Source organism: Dermacentor andersoni, chromosome 4 (assembly GCF_023375885.2).
Source record: "Dermacentor andersoni chromosome 4, qqDerAnde1_hic_scaffold, whole genome shotgun sequence".
Classification (NCBI taxonomy): domain Eukaryota; kingdom Metazoa; phylum Arthropoda; class Arachnida; order Ixodida; family Ixodidae; genus Dermacentor; species Dermacentor andersoni.
In genome coordinates this window covers 175,011,676-175,035,807 of record NC_092817.1, presented here as the reverse complement: position 1 = coordinate 175,035,807, position 24,132 = coordinate 175,011,676, and the positions used below count along the sequence as shown (strand labels likewise).

At 47.2% G+C, this 24,132-nt stretch overlaps 1 long non-coding RNA gene across 1 annotated transcript in view; it reads left to right on the top strand.

Annotated features, from left to right (window-relative positions):
* The window catches only part of LOC129384970 (uncharacterized), a 34,575-nt gene that overhangs the window by 6,800 nt on the left and 3,643 nt on the right, over positions 1-24,132 (top strand). Inside the window, exon 2 of the long non-coding RNA XR_011893693.1 lies at positions 729-845. This is a non-coding gene — a long non-coding RNA (uncharacterized lncRNA). The remainder of the gene's footprint in view (positions 1-728; positions 846-24,132) is intronic.

Sequence of the window (24,132 nt, the reverse complement as noted above, 5' to 3'; positions counted from 1 at the left end):
TGGGATTACATTTTGGACAAATTGGCATCTAGATGCGTGTGGCCGAAAATGATTAGAATACTTAGCAATGTGCATCGGTACAATACAGCGAGACCACTTGGATGCCCGTGCATATGGTGAACCTGCGGTAGCCTGGAGCTGTGTTTTTCAATCTCAGTGTACTGTTAATTACTCTGTCGACTGCAGTTGGTATTATATGAGTGCATTGAGTTACCATCAATTCATTCATAAAAGAAAGATCCCATATTTAACGAAGCTGTCTCTTTTGCACAATATTTAATATGGACTGGGAACGACGACATGCGTATATTTTAAAGTTTTGTGCTAACAGGTGGGAGAAAGAGGTGCCTCTACCCGCATCTCATGTGACTCATCGTGGTTGATGGGTAGTAGAATTCAAAGAAATGTGGGCTATTCTACTAATAAATAAATATATGTTGTTCCAGCTAACGTTAATAAAGCTGGTATAAGAAAAGAAGTTTGCAAAGAAAACACGGTATACAGGCACTACCATAGCCTAATTGCCGCTCTTTCCTTGTCTTCTTCCTTTTTTTTCGCTCGTACATCTTGTTTCTAAACGCTGAAGCTAAGGTCTAAGTTCTTATGATGTAAAGCGTCATAACTTTGTTGATTATTTGTGCAATCTTGGTATTCGCATGAACTGTGTCAATAGAACTTAATATGCATGTTGCCAACTGTGTGATTTTGTCATCTGTGATTGTCGCAAGGTATGCAGTGAAGGAGCCCGTGGGCAGTACCGGTACGACCCCGCGTACAAGTCCGGCATTTTCTCCAACAGCACTCACGCACTGACTGTCGAAACAGAGCAGAGTATAAAAGCTAAGGTAAGGTCGTTGCGTACTTATAGTAAACGAATGCACTGAGACTGTTGCTTAGCCTTTTACAATACCTAATGCTATTCGTACTGTGTATGGCCGAACTATTTGTGATTGTGGCCCCACTTGCACGCCATTTCGGATGAAGCTAAATAATTCGGAACAGCCTTAACGAATTAATGATCGGTCAGGTCATAACCTTATCGTAACAACTAAGGCACGTGATATGGCTGGACATGGTAGTTCACGGCATTTCTAAAGTAAAAGTGGGACTTTGAAGCAGCTTTACAGTTTACGAAACAGCGCGCACAATGCTTAATAAGAAGACACTCCGCCGCTTTCATTCTTATTGTGGAAAACTGTTGCACGAAGAATCAATACGCCATATACAGTTCGGTAAAAAAACTTTGTGCATCTTGTGCAAGATTTGCAAGACTTGGTCTGCTACCTACACCAGCGGTCTTAAAATTATTTGGTCAGGAGGCCGGACTCGCGGTCAGTGGTATTGTCTAGGGCAGTACAAGAGAGAAAATAAACTTAGAAAAAAGAAGTTAGTGAACTTCAATAGCAGTAGGGGCTCAGACAAAACGATGTTATGCTTAATCAACATGCGTTATCCAAACAATCTCGCTTTTATTACGTCCACAAAAAGAACGACGTACCTATTAACCATTTCGAATTTCGCTTTTAGCGCCAAGGTCTCCATGGCGAATGTCAACCAGTGACGCAGGCGCACCTTGCCTCGGAAAAGCCATCAGTCGCAAAAGGGATAACTTCGAACTGATCACTTTGTCATTATAATTCTAAAATCTCCGTGCAGACAATTAGAAAATTCTGAACGCAACATGCATGTCACCGACTTTATGGAGCAACATGCAGGCTATAAAAATGCAAAGAATGGCCATATTTTTCATCAGGGTAAATCTGCGAGGCAAACCTCACCATTTTCACTTGCAGTAAAGCTAATGTGTTTTAACCGAAGAAAAAAGAAGGAATACAGCGGTAAAAAACCGCATGGTGGCGCGCTACCACCGGCCAATAGTGTCGCTGGTACTGGGAATAAATGGAGCATTTTTGCCGTAAAAAATAAATTTCTTGCTACATGTTTCTCACCTTCTTCATGGGGATGAAATGAAAAAATTCCCCTGTACCTTGAATTGGGTGCTCGTTAAAGAACCCCTGGTGGTCAAAATTAATGCGAGGTCCCTCACTATGGCGTTTCTCATTATCATATCGTGGTTCTGGCACGTAAAACTCCGCAGTTTTTTTTTTTGATAGCCACAACGCACTGTGCTGCATAGCTTGCATAGTCACAACACATAATAGTACAAGCCAGAAGCAGCCAGCTCTATCAGCACGCTGAACGCATTCTCGCATTGTGCTACCATCGACCGAAGTGCAGCATCTACACCTTCAGGCATCGCAAAGCTGTCGCGCAATTGCACGTGCTTCACAAAGAGCGAGGCGACATCTGGCGGAAGCCGAAGGCTCACGGCGACGAACGCTCCCGGAACTTGTCCATTCGTCACCGCCTCTGACCTTCGACCACCGCCAACGGAAAGACCACGTTCTCTGCAAATGGCCTGCTCTAGAGCGCATGACCTACGCAACCTGAACGGAAGCCGGTTTACCACCGACCAGTAGACACGAAAATGGCCTAAGCCGCCTAAGAAAGGTAGTTGCTTTAACGACGAGGCACTTAGGAGGACCCTCCTTGATGTCGCTGTCTGGGCGTCAAAGGTGCGTCTAGAGCAGGCTTAGCTGGGGTTGCGACTTCGTGTTGCTTGGCTATTGCTACAAAGCCTGCTGCCATAGCGAAGTCGCAGGTTCAACAACCAGGCGGGGAGGAGCGAAGGAGTTTTAAACATATAAATCCATCTAGTTGCTACAATTTCGCGGATCGAAATTGGGGGAAGCTCTCGTTGTCAGAAATCGAGAAAGCTTCCGCCCACCTGTGGCGTGGTAGCTGGAAATGGCCGTCGGAATCGCCGTGCATTCTTCTCTCGATGACCCCTGATTTGTCGGCGCTGCCTCGAACGAGGTGGGTTGACTATTTACCTGCAGTGACACCTGGTGCCAGGAAAAAGAGCGATAGCGCGAGCTTTCGTGAGAGGGCCCCTTTCAGACGGGGACGCGGTGGAGGCGTTGCGAGCAAAAACGGCCTCCATATGGCATGGCCACCGTAGGCAAGAGAGCAGCCTGCCGCGGGTCGGTCAAAAGGAGGTCGGAAAGCCCTGTTTGATGCCTTCGTCACTCGCTGTTCCGTAAACCCTGACACGCTGACAGTAGCCTGCCGCAGTGCACTCTAAAGGCCGTGTCACGTGGTGCGATTGTCATCACGTCGAAAACGCGATGTTGATCGAATGCGTCCAAAATAGATATTTCAGTTGTCGCAGAGTGTGTGCTGCGCGTGAAGGACAAGGTTTTCCTACACCGCACTGATCGATGTGATTTTAGGACGCCAAAACACATACTCGCGCATCCTAATAGGAGGGGAGAAAGTTGTCGATCGAAATTACGCCGAAAGGTATTTCGAGGTTTTTTTTCTTAGCGCATTGTAGCTGTTCGGAAGGGACGTCTGTAGTTTAAAAATTTAGAGGACTAATTGTGAGCAGCCGTGGATCGTCCAATCATCTACGTACTATCAGAATCAACCTCAACGCAGGGCGAAAGAAATGCTAGGCCACCGTAATATTTGACTTAGGTGTCTCTTAGTGACACTCGCACCTCGGCCTTGGTCTTGTTTAGTTTAACTTCAGGCGAATGGAACGCAAGAACCGGGCACGGAGGCAACAGGTTTCCATTAATTAGCCGCATAAATATCATGCCACTCTCTTGTATGATGACGTCATTACTTCGGCTTTCTACTTCCGGGATTCCAGGAATTTCGCCAAAGGTGTGCTCACGTGACGGGTCTCTAGTCTTTTATCCTGTGCTTTGTTGTGCAGTAATCAGTGACGTTTAATTAAATCGAAGTATTTCACACGCTTCAATAACTCAGATTGTAACAAAATTATGCTCTCATGTCATGTCTCTGAAGAAACCCATGAATTTTGTACTCTACTAGCTTTACCTCTTTCTTTTCTGATTTGTTTTAAATTTCATCTGCGGCCGCCTCATTATTTTTGGGTTAGTTCTAATTTATCCAGACATTTCTGCAACTGTAATCCATGAAACCCATAAATTTAGCACCGTGGTAGTTTTTTTTATTCTTTAGCTGATTTATTTTGAATTTCCTACCTGGTTGTCTAACGTGGTTAGCCAGTAATGCTGCGCAAGAAACAAAATTATCACTGAATGCTCTTGCCGCTAAAGAACGAAAAAAAAAAAAAAAAACCTCAGTGCCCTTCCGCTCTGTGAAGACTGATGACGAGCGAAGCTATGTATGTGGGCCCTTTAATGGCTATGGGCCCAGGTATGGGGAGTTTTTCTATTTTTTTTTTTTGTTTTTTACCAAGCCAACAACCACACGAAAGTTTTCTTGAACGGTAGAGGTATACAGCTTCGCTGCAATAATGAAAGTTCAGACGTTGAGTTCTTGCCGTCATATGTCTACGCATTTTGTTGACATCCTACGCAGCTAATGGTGTCTTTTAACATTGGCTTCATGTGCTGAGAGGTTGCGATAGTACATATTTTGCATGCATTTCCATTTGTCCATAAGTGCTGTGAGTCTCCGAGGTGTCCCCCACCGACCGAAATGGCTTTCCGATGCCGTAGCTTTTTTTTTATTGTTGCGTGGGCGCTAGCTACTCGTCATACAAAAGTGACAGTTATGTGGTATCCTTGATACGGTCAAAAGTATTATGGATAAATCGCGCGTACGGAGAAGTTAAAAGGACTGCAACGTCACCGAAACGCTTTATCAATGGGAGATGACATGGCAGGATTGCACCCGAAGTAAAACGTTACGACTAAGGCGCGACCATTAACTTTCCCTCTATTCGTGCTTATTTTTATGCATATAGTTCCCGTTCGCTTAACCGCGCCATTAACAAGTTCTTTTTATTTAGCTCACCTGTGAGGTGCATCTACTCGTTAAATCTGACTTAAAGCAACTCAGACTATATCGCAGTAAATATTCTTCAGTTGAATATTGAACGCTGCTACTTGGAATAGACACTCTACTTTGTTTATTGCAATAGGGTACTTCCGTGTAAGTGCAAATTCAATAGTTTTATGGGTCTGATATTGTGTAGTGTCAACTTTTCCTGCTTAGAAAGCACTAAACTTTGAACATTTAGCGGACTACGTGTGGTTGCTGCACCTTTAATAACCTATATTTCCAAGTATACTACCAAAGTATACCAAACTGCAATGTCTAGACGTGCCTTATTATATGATTTGTATATTTCACATTTGCCATTATACATTTGAATGCACCGACACAGCGACTGCACAGAAGACAATTGCCGCGAAACTCTAAACAGCCCTGAACGACCGCTACGTCATTTCGCACTTAATGTTATGGCACATTCGGATGGCGGTGTCCTAGCGTCGCAGAGCGCGTCATCTTGTTCGGATGGTCGATAAAGAGCGCTACGACTTCATTCTCTTGGTTCTTTAACGTCGCTTGAAACCCGTTTTGGAGTGCCCAGAATTGCCCTCGCCGACGGCCTCGGTTAAATTGCGAGGTCCGGCCGGTATCCGGTCCTGTGAGCGCTCTGCAGCTTCCGTCAGCGCGCTTCTACCAGTGTCAGCTTGCCAAATTCGGTGGTTTCGTAATTGTGCTGTCGTTCTTACAGTGCCTCACGCAGCTGATGGCAAATCAGCAGCGTTAGCATTTGTTAGCGGTACCTTTACTTCTTTTTTCGAGAGGCAAGCAGTAGCATAACCTTATCATAGTGCTGAAAACTTGCTGATTTGACTTTCTTACAATCAACGGCCACTATAACAGTCGCTTTAGTAGCCCGCTATTTTTATGTCGCCCTTGCACTCTCCGTGATGCGTGATACGATGGCGTTCAGTCGATCATCGTTGAAAGCTCTCCTCCCTTCATTCCCTTTCGCTTCTTCACTTCTTCCTTCTCTCTTAGTTCGGGTAGCGCGTGCTTTCTCTTGACTCGGATATGGAGAGTCTTTCAATTAGACTCGGAGATCCGCCTCCACTGGCAGACTTTAATATTATTACCCGCCTAATTGCGCTCCACGAAGTAACCACAAAACATAAGAGTGCTCGTTTATTTGGAAAGCAAGCGCATTATTTGCTTCCATTAAAGAAGGGTCAATAATAACATAACACTTTCGTATTAAGTTTCGATATTTATATAGCGTGTCACACAAACGCAGCCACCAAGCCACCCTGGCTGTCGCACCTGCAGAATCACAGACATGTGACGTCGGCTCTCCGAAATTGGCATTGCGGCCCAACAGCAACTCTTACCCTGCAGTCGCAGACAGTGATATAGTTTGAAATAAGAGATGCCATTTTAGAAAAGAGGTTGGCATAGCATTGCATATTGCCATTGAGTTGCCTATAGCTTTAACTAAGGAGATCGCATGAGATAAGCATGGGGCGACAGGGAATCACCTGATGATAGTGTAGATGAATAATTCCGAAGACCTTTTCTCAAGTCAGGGTCCTTTTCATGTGTCACGTATAATCAACTTGAAGAGTAGCGACTGATGCTGTACATCGCTTTACGTTCGCATGCATTGTGGACGTCTTGCAAATGAGCACACATTCATGTTTGGACATTTTGATTTCTGTTTATCGACTTGGGTTCGAGCAAGTGCGGCAGAAGTTTATGATATGTGGCTCATTTCTCGCACGTGCCTAACACTTTAGTAAAAGGCGTGCTCGATACAAATATTTTTGTTCGACTTAGATATGCCTACGGCAATATGAGCCAGCGCAGCCGCTCTTTTCACCTTTGCGTGCCAAATGCAGTCTCCTTCGCTAAAGGTTAACCTGGTCTCCGAAAAGCTCGCCGTGAGTGTGCACATGCTGGTCGAGCCTTTTTGCTTCTCCAAGCGAAGAATGGTAATAGTGATACCAGAAACTAACTGATGTTTGCTTTAATTCGCACAATCAGACCACGTGCTTTACGCCTCTTACAACATTGTGAGACCCTATGGTAATGCGTAGAACCACATATTTAATAGCAATGACTATAGGACGCCTTTCAGGGTCATCACACCAGTGATCGTGTTGCGCAGCAGCAGCAGAAAGAATTGCATTTGCACTCTAACAGACAGCGTTGCGATGCACGAAGTGGTTTATAGTAGGCCTCTTATTAGCAACGCGCAAAGCATGGCCACGCCAACAGCCCCCATAAGGCACAGGCAAAAAGGCAGTTGCACCTAGGTACAGAATTCCACGCTGCCTTATCAGTAGAAAGCATGCCAACGTAGCTTCTGCGAAGCTATCTCTCTTGCGTTACTTCAACAGCTGGAGCTCTTCGAGTATCTGGATCGCTTACATGCGTAATATCAAGCGCACGGGTCCGGAGGTAAGCATTCCTTAATCCTCAGGGTCTGTTTTTTTACACATATAGAGCACCAGGTTAAAGATCACATGAATGCTTAGGGTATTTAGAAATAGAAGTAATGCTCAGGAGTACAAATTCATTTAAGCATAAACCAATGCCTTCTGTAATGTAAAAGGTATACTACTGATTTTAGCGCTCAGCTATCTGACCTGTGAGCCTGAAACTCAAGGGACCATTACTAGAACAAAACTCTGATTCATAGTTTCAAGCTTGACCAAAGAACACGCATCAAACCTACTTCAGATGCTGCGACTGGAGCGAAAAAAATCGGTCACTCGCACGCGTCGCAATGTGATCTTCAGAGGGCCCATTTCACGCGATAGCGATGTCAACGATACGCGTGGGGCGACGTCCAGGGTTGCTTGGTTCCATGTTTCGTGACACACGCCGCATAATTTTTCAAATGTGTTAAAAACTTGTGCGTTATATTATTATTGACCTGTTTTTATTGAGAGCAAATAATGCTCCTGCTTTTCGCTTAAAATGCTTTCACGTGTAAATTTGTTGGGGAGTTTGAAACAGTGGTTCCGGAAGTACACTGCGAGAAGACATGGCGGATGTTGACAGCTGTTCGCAGCTGGTGGTTAGGCGCTGTGGGTTGTCTGATGTGCCTGCTATGTTCGTGTCGTACTACCTAACCTAGAGCAACTTACAAGACGACCAGTAAGCAAGCTCATATACAACCCTCATTGCATATGCAGTATTCGGAATTCGGCTACAGCAAATTCGTCATGCCAGCAAGGTGAACTCTTGCGCTACCCGTGTTTAGCGGCACCTCATAAAAGGAATGCGTGTACATTACTAGTATGTGCACATTGTGTGACGCGAGCAGGAGGTTGCGGATGGAGACGAAAATGGTGGCTCGAATACTGCCTTTTATTCTACGTCTTCCTCTCCTTTCAGGCAGCAGCCTGCTGTCTTGCCTTACACATTCCTCCTCCCCCAAAAGAGAGCGCGCAGCAAGCAACACAAGAGGGAGCAATGGCAGACTACAAAATAATTGTCAATAGGTGCAGTTGGTCCAATGTTCTGATTTAACTCTACATGCAGGCACGTACCCAGGATTTTTTTTCGGGGGGAGGCCCACCATCATCGTCGTCGTCGTCGTCGTCGTCGTCGTCGTCGTCAGCCTGTTTTATGTCCACTGCAGGACGAAGGCCTCTCCCTGAGATCTCCAATTACCCATGTCCTGCGCCAACCGATTCCAACTAGCGCCCGCGAATTTCCTAATTTCATCGCCCCACCTAGTGTTTTGTCGTCCTCGATTGCGTTTTCCTTCTCTTGGTACCCATTCGGTAACCCTAATGGTCCGACGGTTATCTAACCGGCGCATTACATGACCTGCCCAGCTACATTTTTTCCTCTTGTTGTCAATTAGAATATCGTCTATACCCAGTGGCGTAGCAATAGGGGGGGCCGGGGGGCCGTGGGCCCCGGGTGCACGGGGCCAGTAGGGGGGGGGGGGGTGTATATACGTCTGAAGACACCCGAAAATTGTCGATATCCTCGCCTTCTTTGACTACACCCGGGGGGGGGGGGGGGACAGAAGAGCTAAGGGCCCCGGGTGCCAGACGACCTAGCTACGCCACTGTCTATACCCGTTCGCTTTCTGATCCAAACCGCTATCTTTCTCTAACGTTGTGCCTAGCAATCCTCGTTCGATCGCTATTTAACTTGCTCTCAAGTGTCTGCCCTATATGTCAGCACTGGCAAAATGCACTGATTGCACACCTTACTTTTCAATAATAATGGTAAGCTTCCAGTCAGGAGCTGGCAATGTCTGCCGTATGCGATCCAACCTATTTTTATTCTTATGTGAATTTCCTTCTCATGATCATGGTTCCCTGTGATTAATTGACCTAGGTAAACGTACTCCTTCACAGTCTCTAGCGGCCGACTCGCGATCCTGATCTCTTGTTCCTTTGCCCGGCTATTTATCATTATCTTCATCTTCTGCATATTAATATTCAACCCCACTCTTACACTCTCTCTGTTAAGGTCTCCAATCATTTGTTGTAACTCGTCTGCATTGTTGTTGAATAGAACGATGTCATCGGCAAACCGAAGGTTGCTGAGATATTTGCCGTCGATCTTTGCTCCTAAGCCTTCCCAGTTTAATAGCTTGAATTCTTCTAAGCACGCAGTGAATAGCTTTGGAGAAATTGTTTCTCCCTGTCTGACCCCTTTCTCTATAGGTATCTCCCAGCTTTTCTCGTGTAGAATTAAAGTAGCTGTAGAATCTCTGCAGATATTCTTACGCGAAGAACGAGTCAGTAAGACGAGAAACTGTTTATAGATTATATGTACAACAACGGTTGCAGCGCTGACCGGTTAGATTCACAGCGCGAGCCCAGTTCGTTCTTCCTCCTCTTTTCTGGAGTGATGGCGCCCACGCGCATCGGTCAAACAAACGAATACTAGACGCATGTAGCAACTTTCCAAGCTTTTTACGTAAGCGTTCTGTACTCCTTGATTACGTAGTGCCTCTATGACTGCTGGTATCTCTACTGAGTCAAATACATTTTCGTAATCTATATAAGCCACATAGAGGGGCTTATTGTACTCTGCAGATTTCGCGATAACCTGATTGATGACATGGTGTGATCCATTGTAAAGTATCTCTTCCTGAAGCCAGCCTTTTCCCTTGGTTGACAAAATCCAGTGTTGCCCTTACTATATTGGATATTATTTTGGTAAATATTTTACATAATACTGGGAGCAAGCTAACGGTCCTATCATTTTTCAATTCTTTAACGTCTCCTTTTTTTGTGGATTAGTATAATGACTGCATTCTTCCAGTTTTCTGGGACCCTTGCAGTCGATAGACACTTCGTATAAAGAGCCGCCAGTTTTCCAAGCATTAGGTCTCCTCCATCTTTGATTAAATCGACTGTTATTCCACCTTCTCCTCCAGCTCTTCACCGTTTCATGTTATGCAGGGCCCTTCGGACCTCATGGCTAGTTATAGGAGAGTTTCTGTATCCTGTTCATTACTGTTTCTAAGTGAGGTATCGTGACTATTCTGGGTACTGTATACAGGTCAGCTTAGAATGTTTCAGCTGCTTTTACTATATCTTCGAGATTTCTGATGATATTATCCTTCTTATCTTTTAGTGCATACATCATGGTTTGTCCTATGCCAGGTTTCTTTTTTACTGATTTCAGGCTGCGTTCATTCTTTACGGCTCCTTCAGTCTTTCTCATGTTATAGTTTCGAATATCAGTTATTTTCGCGTTGTTGATCAGTTTTGACAGTTCCGCGAATTGCTAACGCTGTGCGGCCGCCAGTCCCATACAACCGCGTAGAGCGCAGGACTCTGCGATTCTAGACGTACTGCACTCACCACGAAAGGTTAGAAAAACACCCACATAAGCACACCAGAAAAGTGGCCACGTGAGGTGGTTCGACCGATAACTGTAGAAGCGTCATTCAAAACAAGTAATTGTTCTCCATTTCCGGCGGCGTTTTCTCTACTTCCTCTTTAAATAAAAAGATGTTGAGCCATAAATATTCTCATAAACAACGGTTAACTTTTTTATTATTCGCTTTTGCTTGCAGTTTGGTTGTTGCCTTAGCTCGCTTCCATAGTAGATAGCTTAATTTCTCAACTCCTTGCGATTTTTGTTTCCAGTTGCCAATTTTGCACGAAAAGTGCTATACAGTTAGGGAAAAACAGACGAGGTAACGGACGACAGTCATCTTGCTTATGGGTTTAAGGGTTATTGCAGGGTTTCATGATGGACGCTCTTTCACATTATTTTATTTCTCACCTTATGTAACCTATATATGGTTAGACAACCTATATATTGTGTTTTATATGGTTCCGGGCATATGCCAGCGTCGCGGCGAGCCGTAACTAAAGGAAATAATGAAGCAAAGGGAAAAGTTAAACGTAATTGGCATTTTCTCCTGCCGCAACTCGTTCCATGAGAGTACAGACCAGCTGAGTAACAGCCGCATCCCTCTCCTAGTCCCAGGATCAGCCTAAACAAAGAAGATTGAACTAAGAAAAGCAACAGCTATGCGCGTGACGGTTGAATAGATGGTGACAACTGAACGCATCTCGAGTTAATCGCGCGGGTGCGGAATCTATCAGAAAACTGTCATTCACATTACAAGAGATGCCGATAACTACCGCCATCTAAAAGGAGTGAAAAAGGCAGCATAATGCTGACCGATGAACAGCTGCGAAGTTTCAACATTGGTCTGGCGGCGCTTTAGGAATCTGTGAGGAGTGGTGGCGCGGGTAGGGAGGGGGGTGGGTATGCCACTTGATTTCGGGGGGGGGGGGCCCTGGGCCCCCCCTGGGTACGTGCCTGTCTACATACTAATCAAAGCTCACAAACTATCGCCGTCTGGTGATGTCCAGCTTAACTCTGGGGGACGGGCCTGGCTGTTGCGCTCCGTAGGACATCTACTCGCTCCGAAGCACATGAACATTCATCGTAGTACAAGTTGAGCTCTTGATACAACTGAGTAAGATTGAAGTTCCTTGCAGGGGAGGGCACTATGGTTGGACTTGAGGCTAGTGCATGCGGAATGAAGATTGGGTGGACTTCGGTTGATTGCTGTCACTGGAGAGCTACCGTTGACATGAAGTCGGCTCGCTTGTGGTGGTTGGACATGTGCGTTGTCTGAAACTAGTGCTCGTTGCACGAAGTTTTTGATATGGCGGTTTTGTTGTTTTAGTACTGCAGAAAATTGTAGCTATCATACTCGCCGTTGCTTGCGCTCTTGTCGCATTTCTCGTATCAGGCTTGATTGGTGGCGTTGTAAAAGTACTTGACAATGGTCATTTGTAGGAAAATGCCATAATTGCTGAGTTCTTCTTCGGTTGAGTTGATTTGTGCGTATATGTCTCCCTTTGTATTGCATCTCCTCTATCGATGGTGCCCTTTTCAGACATCGTCATTGTCTGTATCGGACTCGTCCTTGCATAAGCCAAACTTGTTCTTGGAGTTGCTGGAAGAACTGCTGTGTTGCTTTGTGAGGTTCTTCAGAAAGCACATGTAAGCCTGCTATCCATGTGCCATCGTGATTAGAGGACACTTCTGTTAGTTGGCAATGTGTGATATCCGGTGCCCTCAATTCCTCTGCAATGTCAGCAGTTTGTTGGCGTCTTGTGTGCGCGAAAACGCTCCAAATATGCAAAGCAGCTAGAATGCCATATGTCAGCTCTTCATTCGCTGCTGATCGAGGTAAATGCTCTATGTCGCGAAGTGAACTTAAGGAGTTGGTGGTTTATTGTGGTGTCCCGGTGGAAAATAAGATGGTTTAATTTGACTTGTTCGATTGATTTCATCCATGCAACCTGAAATTCCAGGTGTTTGATTACTGGACGATGCCGCAGTGGATGTGATTGCACCACATGCTTCTACGGATACGTCTGCCTCTATAGGAGTTGAGGTTTCATTTGAGGTGCTTTTGAGAACGTCAGCCACGCCGCTATAACGGAGGGGCTAAATAACACCAACTGTGGGAGAAAAATTCATGACTATGTCAAAGACTTCCTGACGAACAGAACGGCCACAGTGGGACTAGGGGAGTTGAGGAGTGATGTCTTCACCACCCCAACCAAAGGCACATCCCAAGGCTCGGTCATCTCGCCCATACTCTTTAATGTGGCGACGATTGGCCTAGCAGAAAGACTCAGCAGAATACAGGGCATCCAGCACGCGATGTACGCAGATGACATCACGGTCTAGGTGAACCATGGATCCCTGGGAGAGAAACAGGAGAAGCTACAAGTATCAAGCTGCATAGAAAGATACGTGAAGGAAAGAGGACTAGCCTGCTCTACAGAGAAATCTAAGCTACTGAGGGTGGGAAGGCACCCCACTGACGCACCACTCGAGGTGAAACTGCAGGGGCAAAACATCCCGGAGAGGAACATGATAAGAGTGCTGGGAATGTGGCTACAAGCAAGCAGGAAATGCAGCCACACACTCAGCCCACGCAGGAAGTTGGCTGAACAGGTAGGCAGAATGATAACCAGAGTCTCCCACCGAAGGCATGGGATAAAACGAGACGACTCGCTAAAACTCGTCAGAAGCCTCATAGTCAGCACGGTAATCTACTCGCTGCCCTACCAACCCATGATCAAGAGCGAAATGGAACAAGCAGAGACAATCCTGCGCAAGGCCTAAAAGACGGCACTCCACCTACCAAGAAACACACCGAACGACAAGCTGATACAGCTAGGGATTAGCAACACCTTCGCCGAATTGGCAGAAGCACAGCTTGGAGCACAGTTTCACCGACTCAGAGACACAACTACGGGAAGAGCGCTTCTGACAAGGTTAGGTCGCGACCCAACGAGGCATCTTGATCGATCCGCCGATATACCCGACGAGATCCGTAAGACCCTGCCGGTCAATCCCATCCTGAAAAACATGGATCCAAATCTCCACGCGGCCAGAAGGCAGGCGCGGGCAGATTATGTGGAAAGGCATTTAGCCAAACTAGAAAACACGGTTTTCACAGATGCAACAGTGTATCGATAGAATAGAAATACAAATTACATTAAGGCAGCTTCGGTATTTGTTGATAACGCAGGCACTCTAGTCGCCTGCACAACTACACGTAGCGCCAGGATAGTGGAAGCTAGGGAGGTCGCTGTTGCGCTGGCGGCGGCTGAGGGCTATCGAAAAGACAAATCAATGGCCATTTTAACAGATTCAAAAGAGACATGCAGGAAGTACACAAAGGGTAAAATCTGCAGGGCTGCCTTAGCTATCCTCCGCAAGGCAGAACACCTCAGACACACCGCAACCCACAAACTAATCTGGATTCCGGCACACACGGGGATAGAAGGAAATGAAAGGGCAGACAGCTTGGCTCGGGAGATCACGTACCGAGTCGAGCGGCCACACGCCCTGGGACAGCACCTCACCGTGGAGATCGGCTAGTCAGAGTTACTGAACTACTACAGAGGCAAGAGAATTAGATACTCCCCGCCACACAAAGCCTTAACACAGCAAGAAGCAGCTAGTTGATGGAGGCTGCAAACGGGAACCTTCTCTAACTTACATATACTAAGCAAGGTGTATCCTACACAATTTAGGAACACATGCCCGTGGTGCGGGGCAACCCCCACGCTTTACCATATAACCTGGGAGTGTAAACGCAACTACACGCTCCACCAACACAAAACACCGAGTGCGGAGCAGTGGGAGAGCCGGCTCACCAGCTGCGAGCTCGCCGCCCAAAGGGCAATGGTGCAGCAAGCAAGCGAAGCAGCGCGGCTCAGTGGAGCCCTGGACTAGGGGCCCAACTCTGCTAAGAAGGTCAAGCGTCTGTAGCGATGAAGACGAAGACCGAACGCTAAACCTTTAATGGACCAAATAAAGTTTTCTCTATCTCTCTCTCTCTCAGAAGCACGTGCAGCGGAATCAGCTTTATAGAAAAGTCGTGTGACTTCAAACCAGGAGGTGGATCGCACCTACAAGACGCAGTGAACACATCCGATTCATTAGCGGTAGTAAGAGTACGATAACGGGATGAAGACGCATACACTGGACTTTGCTGCATGGAGGTGAAACCTGATGGAAGGTTTGGCTTTGAAGGAAAGCGACTTCGATATCTCTCAGGGAACGGAGGATTTACTTTATCCATTGTGCCTGGTGAAGTAATAGTAGGCGCGCGATTTTCTTTCGTCTTTTTGGGAGGATCATTACAAGAGATAGTTGTCGACGGTCTACTAACACGTGATTTTGGTTAGCTCTGAAGAAGATAACTGCGTGGCGAGAGTGGATGAGTGCAGCAACCCACGTTATATGTTCCCAGCTGGTGGATAATAGAGGGATCTGCAACGTATATTTGAAATCGACTGATCGTCGCTTCTTTGATTTTCTCCCACGATTCGCTGTTTTCAAAGATGTGCGTGAGGTAGAACCGAAATAGCTCACCGGTGACGTAGCCATTGAAGTTGGCGACTATATCCCGTTCTGACCATGATGCAGCGGATGCGCGGAGCTCGAAGAAGCAGAACCAGTCTTCCACGGGCCAATCGTACAATGATCCGGTGTACTTGGGTATGTCCAGGGCTTCCGGTGACGCGGTCATGATGCTGGTCGGTGTCGGTGGTGGAGCTTTGCGCTCCGGGTTTACGCCATGCTGTTGAATACTTCCGTGATGATGTGAGGCCGATGACGCGGCTGTGAGGTCTTTATCATGTTGACTTGTATGACGCGCGCAGGAGGTTGCGGACGAAGACAAACATGGTGGCCCGAACACTGCCTTTTTTTCTTCCTCTTCCTCTCCTTTCAGACAGCGGCCTGCTGTGTTCCATTACATGAACATAATCGCCGCCTGCTGCTACTCATATTGTTTCACCAAACCGAGCAACAAGCACCAGTTCAAAGTTGATGTGAGAGAGAGAGAGAACTTTAGCGAAAATGCCTGCATAGTCGGTTAGGCTCCCTCCACGCAGGGAGGACAAGCTTTTACCGCGACGCGGCCACTACGTCAGTCTCGTGCATTGTGCTCCTCGAGGTCTTGGTTCCTCGCTACTTCCGCCGGTCCGAGAGGGCCGCCGCCCCCTTCCTGGGGGTGCTGCCTCCCTTCTCCTCGGTTTCGCGTGGTCGCTACCTCTCTAGAGCTGCCGAGACCTGCTGGACGGCCTTGAGTTGTGTAGCTTGGTCATAGCTCCTCGTTGCAGCCTCTAGCTGCGGCGGGATCGTCGTCTTCTCGCTGGCTTCTCGTGGATTTATACTACAGTCCCAAAGGATGTGAGCCGCGGTGGCTCTCTCCTTAGCGCACAGTCTACACACGTCACTCGCGTACACGCTCGGACACACGTGCTTAGCTTGCACCGGGGTGAGCAGGGACCCCGTCTGTAATTGCCTGTATAAACCTGCCTCCTTCCGGGTAAGCCCCGGGTGAGGTGGCGGCATAGTCTGTCTATTAAGTCTGTACCACTTCACTATTGCCTTGAAGGTGGTCATCTTGTCCTTGGCACTGCACCGCGACCAACACTCCGAGTCGGCCGTGCTTGCAGCTGCGCGGTTGGTCAGTCCTCGCGCGGCCGAGTTGGTCGTCTCGTTGTGGTTCACGTTCCCGCGTTCCGACACGTCACGGCCCATGTGGGCCGGAAACCACTTGATCACCACAGCGCTTTTGCGTCCGATGTCTTCGGCCTTGCGCAGTATGCGCACAGCCTCACTGCATACCCTACTCTTGGCGTAGTTCTTCACTGCCGTTCTAGAGTCACACAACACTGTAGTGCATATGGGGTCGGAGACGGCCAAGGCGATGGCCATTTCCTCCGCCCGGTGCACCTCTCGTGTCCGGACGCTCGCCGTGGTCTTCCTTGCTTCGTTGCACCCGTCGATGCCCCGACAGCCACCACCGCGTATGCGTCGCTGCTCCCTGGATACTCCGCCGCGTCCACGTAGATGGCGCCTTCTTCTCTGGCGTGGAGGTCCACGAGAGCCCTGGCCCTCGCCAACCTCCGCTCCTTGTTTTGCTCGGGGTTCACGTTCCTCGGGATCAGGCAGACCCTGAGCTTACTGTTGATGTTATCCGGTATAGGTACGTCTTTCTGCTGCTTACCTTCCCTCGGCTCGAGGCCAAGGTCCCGCAGTATCTGTCTTCCGGTTCTCGTTTCAGAGAGACGCTTGAGTCGCGCTGTTCTCTGTGCTTCAGCTATTTCTTCCAGCGTGTTGTGGACTCCCAGCGCCATGAATTTTTCGATGCTCGTGCTCCCGAGGAGGCCGAGTGCCGCCTTATACGCTTTGCGTATGGTGGCGTCTATCTTGTTACGTTCGCTCGGCCTCCATTTGTGGAAGGCGGCCACGTACGTTTCGTGACTAACTGCGAAGGATTGAACGAGCCTAGTCAGGCTCTCCTCCTTCATCACCGCTCCCTCTCCCTGAAGGAAGCCACAAATTCTCTGTGTGATAAATGAACGTGGAATGAAGTTTCTGTTCCAAACTTCAATCTTTGTGCTAGCGTAAGGACCTTTGTATCTCAGTGTGTGCTGAGATAATGGAGAGGTCCTCTGTGAATATTTCGAAAGGTGCAAAAGCCGACACCACAGATATCTTAAGAGCTGCATTTACTCGTGTGTGTAGCATCGTAACATTCTAACAGACATGGGCGTTATATACATTCTCGTCCTTCGTCTTGCGCTGCTAATATGCTGTGAATATGCACCAAGAGGCATAAATCAATGTGCTGCATAGCGTAGTATGGTGGTGTAGCTCCACGGCAAGCATGAATACGCCATTGAGAGTGCATTTGTTTATTAACAAAATAGAGCGCTAGAATTCTGTATTCGTAGGGGCATTCGTAAAGTAGGAAGCTAACCAAAAGCTATGCAACTGGAGCTGATGTTGTTCTTTAACTGAAATTAACAAACATCCCAGTTTGTTAAACTAGTAATATACGTGGCCTGCATTAGAGCAATGTTAGGCAATGATAATAACAGCCATTTCAAACTAAATTTTTCGACCAAAATGAGAAAGTACAAAGAAGGCCTCATGCTTTAATCTAATCTGGTATTCCAGAACGGATTGTATTGGTACAATTTAATGTCTGCTCCTTCCCTTGTCCGATTCACAGGGCGGACTGGTACCTTTTCTCGCTGTTGACAAGCTGGTTAAATGTGAACTGTATACTACATTTGTTCTGGGAAAGCGTTTTTACCATTGCCAATATCTCTTAAGGCTTTATATGAGATTTCTTCATGAAGAACTATCGAATAAATTATTTACCTTAGCAAGCATAGACAATAAAATAGTGGCTAATGCAAGTACAGACTGAATAGATTTGTCTGGGGTGGTCGAGTGGGCGACTGCGCACTGTGCCAGCGTATGCAGCAGCCACCTCGCGGTATGTGTTACAGTTCACGTATGTTTATCCTACAGCCGATGAACCCGGTAAGTGGCATGACTATGCCTAGTCTGGTCGCAGTGCAGGCCTGCGCTTTTTATTGGGAAAAGATGGAGGCCAACTCGAGCGCAGTGCGATTCCCTCTGCATATGTATTTAGCATTAGTGTGCACCTTATTATGCACATATGTTTCTATAATGTTCTCGTTGCCGTACTTGCAGTGGTGTAAGCGTTTTTGTAATATATTGCACCACAGCCATCTTTTTTTCAATCAACATAGTGTTGAAACGTAGTAAATTTGGGCACCCAGTAATGTGCAAGATAACCTGCAGTATCGGCAACAATATGAAACAGATCAAATAAATTCTACACAAATAACTTTCTTGAATAATGAATAATTATGTTGTTTTACGTGCCATAACCACTTTCTGGTTGTGAGCCACGCCGTAGTAGGCCACTCCTAAAATTTGGACCACCTGGGGTTCTTTAACAGGCGCCTAAATCTAAGAACGCGGTGGTTTCGCATTTCGCCCCAATGAAAATGCGGCCGCCATGGAAGGGATTCGATCCCTCGACTGCTTGCTTAGCAGGTTAACACCATAGCCACTGAGCAACCACGGCGGGTATATAAATAACCGAAAAATAAATGAAGCACGGACTCCCATACAATGCTTTCTTATGCGGTGCACAGCTAGGTCACAACTTGAATATCAAGTAATGTATAAATAGTACGGTGAACTCATTCAAGAGCCAGCTCCTCACCCACACTTGGACCAACCCGCGAGGCGAATTTCCTGTGAGCCTGGCTGAGGATGATTTTTGTTAATATGAGTGCCACCAAGCTGGGCTGAGTATAATTTTGTCTGAACCTCAGTTTAAGTTAGTTCGACAGGGTGGAATTTGTAGGACTTCAGTCCGCGTTTTCTCGGCTAGTAAAATTTTTTGGCAGTCTGGACACACAATTAATCGTATCATGGAATAACTCAGTAAGCAGCAGCATCTCACAATGTAAGGAAATGAATAAGATATAAGTGTCATGGTATGTTTGCATGATACTTCATATATACACGCAGTAACGACAGGATGTGCTTATACCAGTTCATGCAGTAATACATGCAATTGAAAGTTTAGGAACTTTACTTCTGTCTGGTTGGGCATTGCTTATGCTTCGTGATACGTCTACACACTTCATTAGTTGTGCACATCCAAGATCCGTCCGCACTTGAAATGATATTGTCATTCGCAGGAAGAAAATTAAGGGCTGACTTCACTGCATAATTTAATTTGCTTTCGGTAATTATGCTGTCTACACTTTATAAACAGAAGGTGTTTGTTAGTTTTCCACATTGTGTGATGCGTTTTGCAGAAGGTAAAGTCAGAGAAAAGCAAGGTAAGGCAGGGTTGTTTATGGCCAATTAGTTTCTCAGAAATACTGTGATATGTTATGACCAGCATCAACAAACGAAATTCAATGTACTGAAGTGCAATATGCAATTACCTTTATGAGTGACAGTTAATATAGGTGTAGTAAGGATAAAAAGTCTGCAGCTGGTTAAAGGTTTATAGGTTCCCGTGGCGGAAAAAAATATACATTAGAAAAAAGGCATATTATTGTTTAAGTTATGCTTATCGTGTAATAACGCTTCCAGAACAAATTGAAGACGCTGTTTATTCCTAGGCAAAGCGTGAAATGTGCTATTGTAGAAAATTCATTACGATATACAACTCGCACGGTCGCTTTGTGGGCTTGGTAAACAACACTGTTTGGCGGTGGAAACAACGACAGTTTCAACTGAGCAGCCTACTTAACCGGAAGGAATGCGTGTGAAAGCCCCCACGCACAGGCTGAAACTAAAGGGTCACGCGCGCAGTAGGACTAGGAACGTCGAATGCAATGCTGTTATGTCATCGACACAGCGTTTCAGTGCAGTTGCGTATTCTTTAAATTGTTCCTTTAGTAACATCATACGACGCTAACATTGTGGCGTTTCGTATATCCCGAGTGGCATGTAAGCAGCGAACCAGAAAATGGAGATGATATCCGAAAACCACATCTTCTAGTGAGGGACAGCTCGTAATATTTACAACGCACAGCGCATGTAAATAGCGAAACGGCCCGAAAAAGCACGAAATAGCACTACCTGAAGTAAACGTGAAAAAACGTCGCTTTAATAGCAACGTAGCATGTTAACAAACGGATAGAAATCACAGAACCATATCCAGCCTGAAACTGTTCATCTGCTCTGCTCGCGTGTAGGTGCTGGTGACATGTACCGCTCACACAAGCTACGGCTCCAGTCACATAGCAATTTTCAGGATTTCTTCAATGACGGACGCTTCACAACAACCCCCATAACGAAGACAAACAGCGAAATACTCGGCGCAATTTCTATGGAAGATCTCGCCCTCGATTTTTCTTGATTTATTTAGCTTGGCGGTCAAAAATCACATCATCGCGCCATGTATATATGGGCCTTCTTTCACGTTCGAAAAAAAACTTAGCTGTACCATGTATTTCACAAAAGAACAATGAGAAAATTGTAGAGCAACGGGACAAATTCTCGATACGGCATTCTATTTCTAAATACGTGCTGCATAAAAGTTTCTTTGTGAGTGCCAGGGAAGCCCGCGAATACGCGCAAATTGCCTAGAGCGGCCAGTCGTGCGACAGTTTTGCGTGTATTCGCGGGGCTACTTCGCGCACGGAAAAATACTGTTATGTAGCACACATTGAGCAACAGAATGCTGTATTGGGAGTTATGCATCTTGCTCTAGAATTTTCTCATTCACACTTTTCATTGAATTATAATACTTGAGAAGTTCATTTGTTAATTCGCACTAATTTCATAATTGGAATGCAAAATATTGTTGCAGGAAGAAAGCAGGCCCACGAGTGTAAAATAATGAATATTTACATATGGTGTATATGGCGCTCAGGCAACTGCCAGACTTCGTCTTCCTCTAGTCCACTTCAACTTCTTCCTTCACTTCACCGTAACATCACCCTCCCAGCGGGGTACGTCTGTCCCGGTGAAAGTTTCAGAGCCTCACTTAATGGGGGGACACAGGGCTTGAGCCTGGCGACGTGAACAACATCGCTGGTTACTTTGAGATACACTGAAGGCTGACCGACTGGGGTGATCTCGTATGTCACGTCGGACAGTTGGCGTAAGATCTGGTACGGACAAGAATAACGGGAAAGTAGTTTTTCCGACAAGCCGACGTGTCGTGAAGGCGTCCAGAGAAGGACAAGCGAGCCAGGTGAAAAATGGTGTCCTCGGTGCCGAAGGTCTTAACGTCGCTTTTGAAAAGCTTAGGAGACTGTGAGGCGATGACGGGCGGCATCTCGGGCCTGCGTGGCTACGTCAATAGTATCGCGAGCGTAACCAGTGCTGGGTGATTGTACTGAGGAAGGTAGCAACGTGTCAAAGGGCAAGGTGGGGTCGCGGCCATACAAAAGGTAAAATGGTGAAAACCCGACAGTGTTGTGACGGGGCGAGTTGTATGCGAGAGTGATGTATGGTAAAGCGACGTCCCACTTGCGGTGATCGTCGGAAACGTACATGGCGAGCATTTCAGTTAGTGTGCGATTGAGTCGCTTGGTGAAGCCGTTCGTTTGAGGGGGTACGCGGTAGCAATCTGGTGTTCTGTAGAACGGGAGCGGAGCAGATCTTCGACGACCTTCGATAGAAAGTAGCGGCCGCGATCCGTCAGCAACTGGCGAGGGGCGCCGTGGTGCAGGATGACGTCTTTTAGTAAGAAGTCGGCGACATCTGTAGCGCAGCGGGTTGGCAGCGCCCGTGCGATGGCATATCTCGTGGCATATTCGGTTGCTACAGCAATCCATTTGTTTCCTTTGAGAGAAATTGGAAAGGGGCCAAGGAGTTCGAGGCCCACACGGAAGAAGGGCTCTATGTATATCAATTGTTTGAAGCAAACCAGCGGGAGACATAGCAGGCGTCTTCTGGCGCCGACGCAGGTCGCAAGAAGCGACATAACGGCGCACAGAACGATAAATGCCGGGCCAGAAGAAGCGGCGCCGCAGGTGGTCGTAAGGACGAGCGATGCCCAGCTGTCCAGCAGTAGGAGCGTCGTGAAGTTGCTGGAGCATGGTGAGTCGAAGGTGCTTGGGAACGACTAGGAGGAGCTCCGGGCCGTCAGGACGAACGCTGCGACGGTATAAAGTTCCATCGCGCAAGGTGAACATCCGAATGGAGGGGTCATTGGGCGACGAGCTTAGGCGTTCCATAAGTGTTCGAATAACAGGATCGTTGCGCTGCTCGTCGCCAATATGGTGGAAGCCTAAGAGGGATAGAACACTGATGTCCGAGTCTGCATCGGTATCGTCCGGTTGATCCACGGGATTGCGGGACAGACAGCCAGCGTCTTTATGCAGGCGCCCTGACTTATACATAATAGAATATATATATTCTTGTAGAGGCAATGCCCAACGTGCAAGTCGTCCAGTTGGATTCTTCAAAGAGCAGAGCCAGCAGAGGGCATGATGATCGGTTATGACGCAGAAGCTCCGACCGAAAAGGTACGGTCGAAATTTGGCGACCACCCATACGTGCGCGAGACATTGTCTCTCAGTAATGGAGTGATTTCGCTCGGGCGTGTAAAGAAGGCGACTAGCGTAAGCGATGACACGGTAATGGCCCTGTTGACGCTGAGCGAGGACAGCGCCGATGCCATGACCACCCGCGTCAGTTTGTACTGCAGTGGGTGCAGAAGGGTCCAAGTGTGATAGAATCGGGGAAGTTGTAAGCCGCTCAATCAGGGTAAAGAAGGCTTTGTCCTGCAGTGGTCCCCAAGAGAAAAAGACATCTTTCTTAAGAAGGTCAGTGAGAGGGCGAGCGATGTCGGCAAAATTTTTCACAAATCACCGGAAATAAGAGCATAAGCCCAGAAAACCACGGACATCGTTTGTTGAACAAGGTACAGGAAAATTTCGCATGGCGTGAGCTTTCTGTCGATCAGGTTGGATTCCGACGGCGTTTACGACATGGCCGAGCACCTTAATTTCATGGTGACCGAAATGGCACGTGGAAGAGTTTAGCTGAAGGCCAGCCCTGCGAAACATGGAGAGTATCGTTGTGAGGAGCAGCAGGTGCCTCTGAAAGTTCGGCGAAAACACAATCACGTCGTCGAGGTAACAGAGGCATGTAGACCAGTTCAAGCTGCGCAACAGAGAGTCCATCATGCGCTCGAATGTAGCTGGCGCATTGCATAAACCAAAGGGCATGACTTTAAATTGGTGCAGACCATCCGGTGTGACGAAGGCGGTTTTCTCGCGGTCCATCTCATCGGCGCTAATCTCCCGATAGCTGGAGCAGAGGTCAATTGATGAAAAGTATTGGGATCCATGAAGATAGTCAAGAGTGTCAGCAATGCGAGGCAGGGGATAAACATCCTTCTTTTTATCCTAATGAGGTGACGGTAGTTAACGCAGAAGCGCCACGAGTTGCAGAGGGGGACGAAGAGCGGTGAACGAGAGGCGAACGGGACCTACGACCTTGCGGAGACGGGGAGCGGTTGCATCTTGATGGAGCACTGTCGGCGTTGATGTTTCGAGTCGGCGTATAGGGCGAGAAAGTACGATTGCCTGGTACTTGGCGGTAATGTCTCGGAGACGACCATTGAGGAGGCGACGACCAGTGATTGCGGCAATGACGGGCGATGTGTCCAATACTGGAACAATCCAAGCAGATGGGTTTATCATCCGCTGTGCGCCAGTCAGCTGGGTGGCAGAGTGGCGGAAAGCTTTGGTTCTGGGAGCGAGCGGCCGCAGAAATCTGGTAGGCTTTGTATGGCGTACCGAGCAGAGAGATGAAATGCCCAAACTTGCTATTTCCTCCCAAACGACCACTTGTATAAGGGAGATAGCGGGTACGCTTTCCCGACAGTCTGAACGGACTCGAGCCGGGCGATCGCCTCAAGCTCACGGCAAACGATGAGCGTTATTTCTTCTG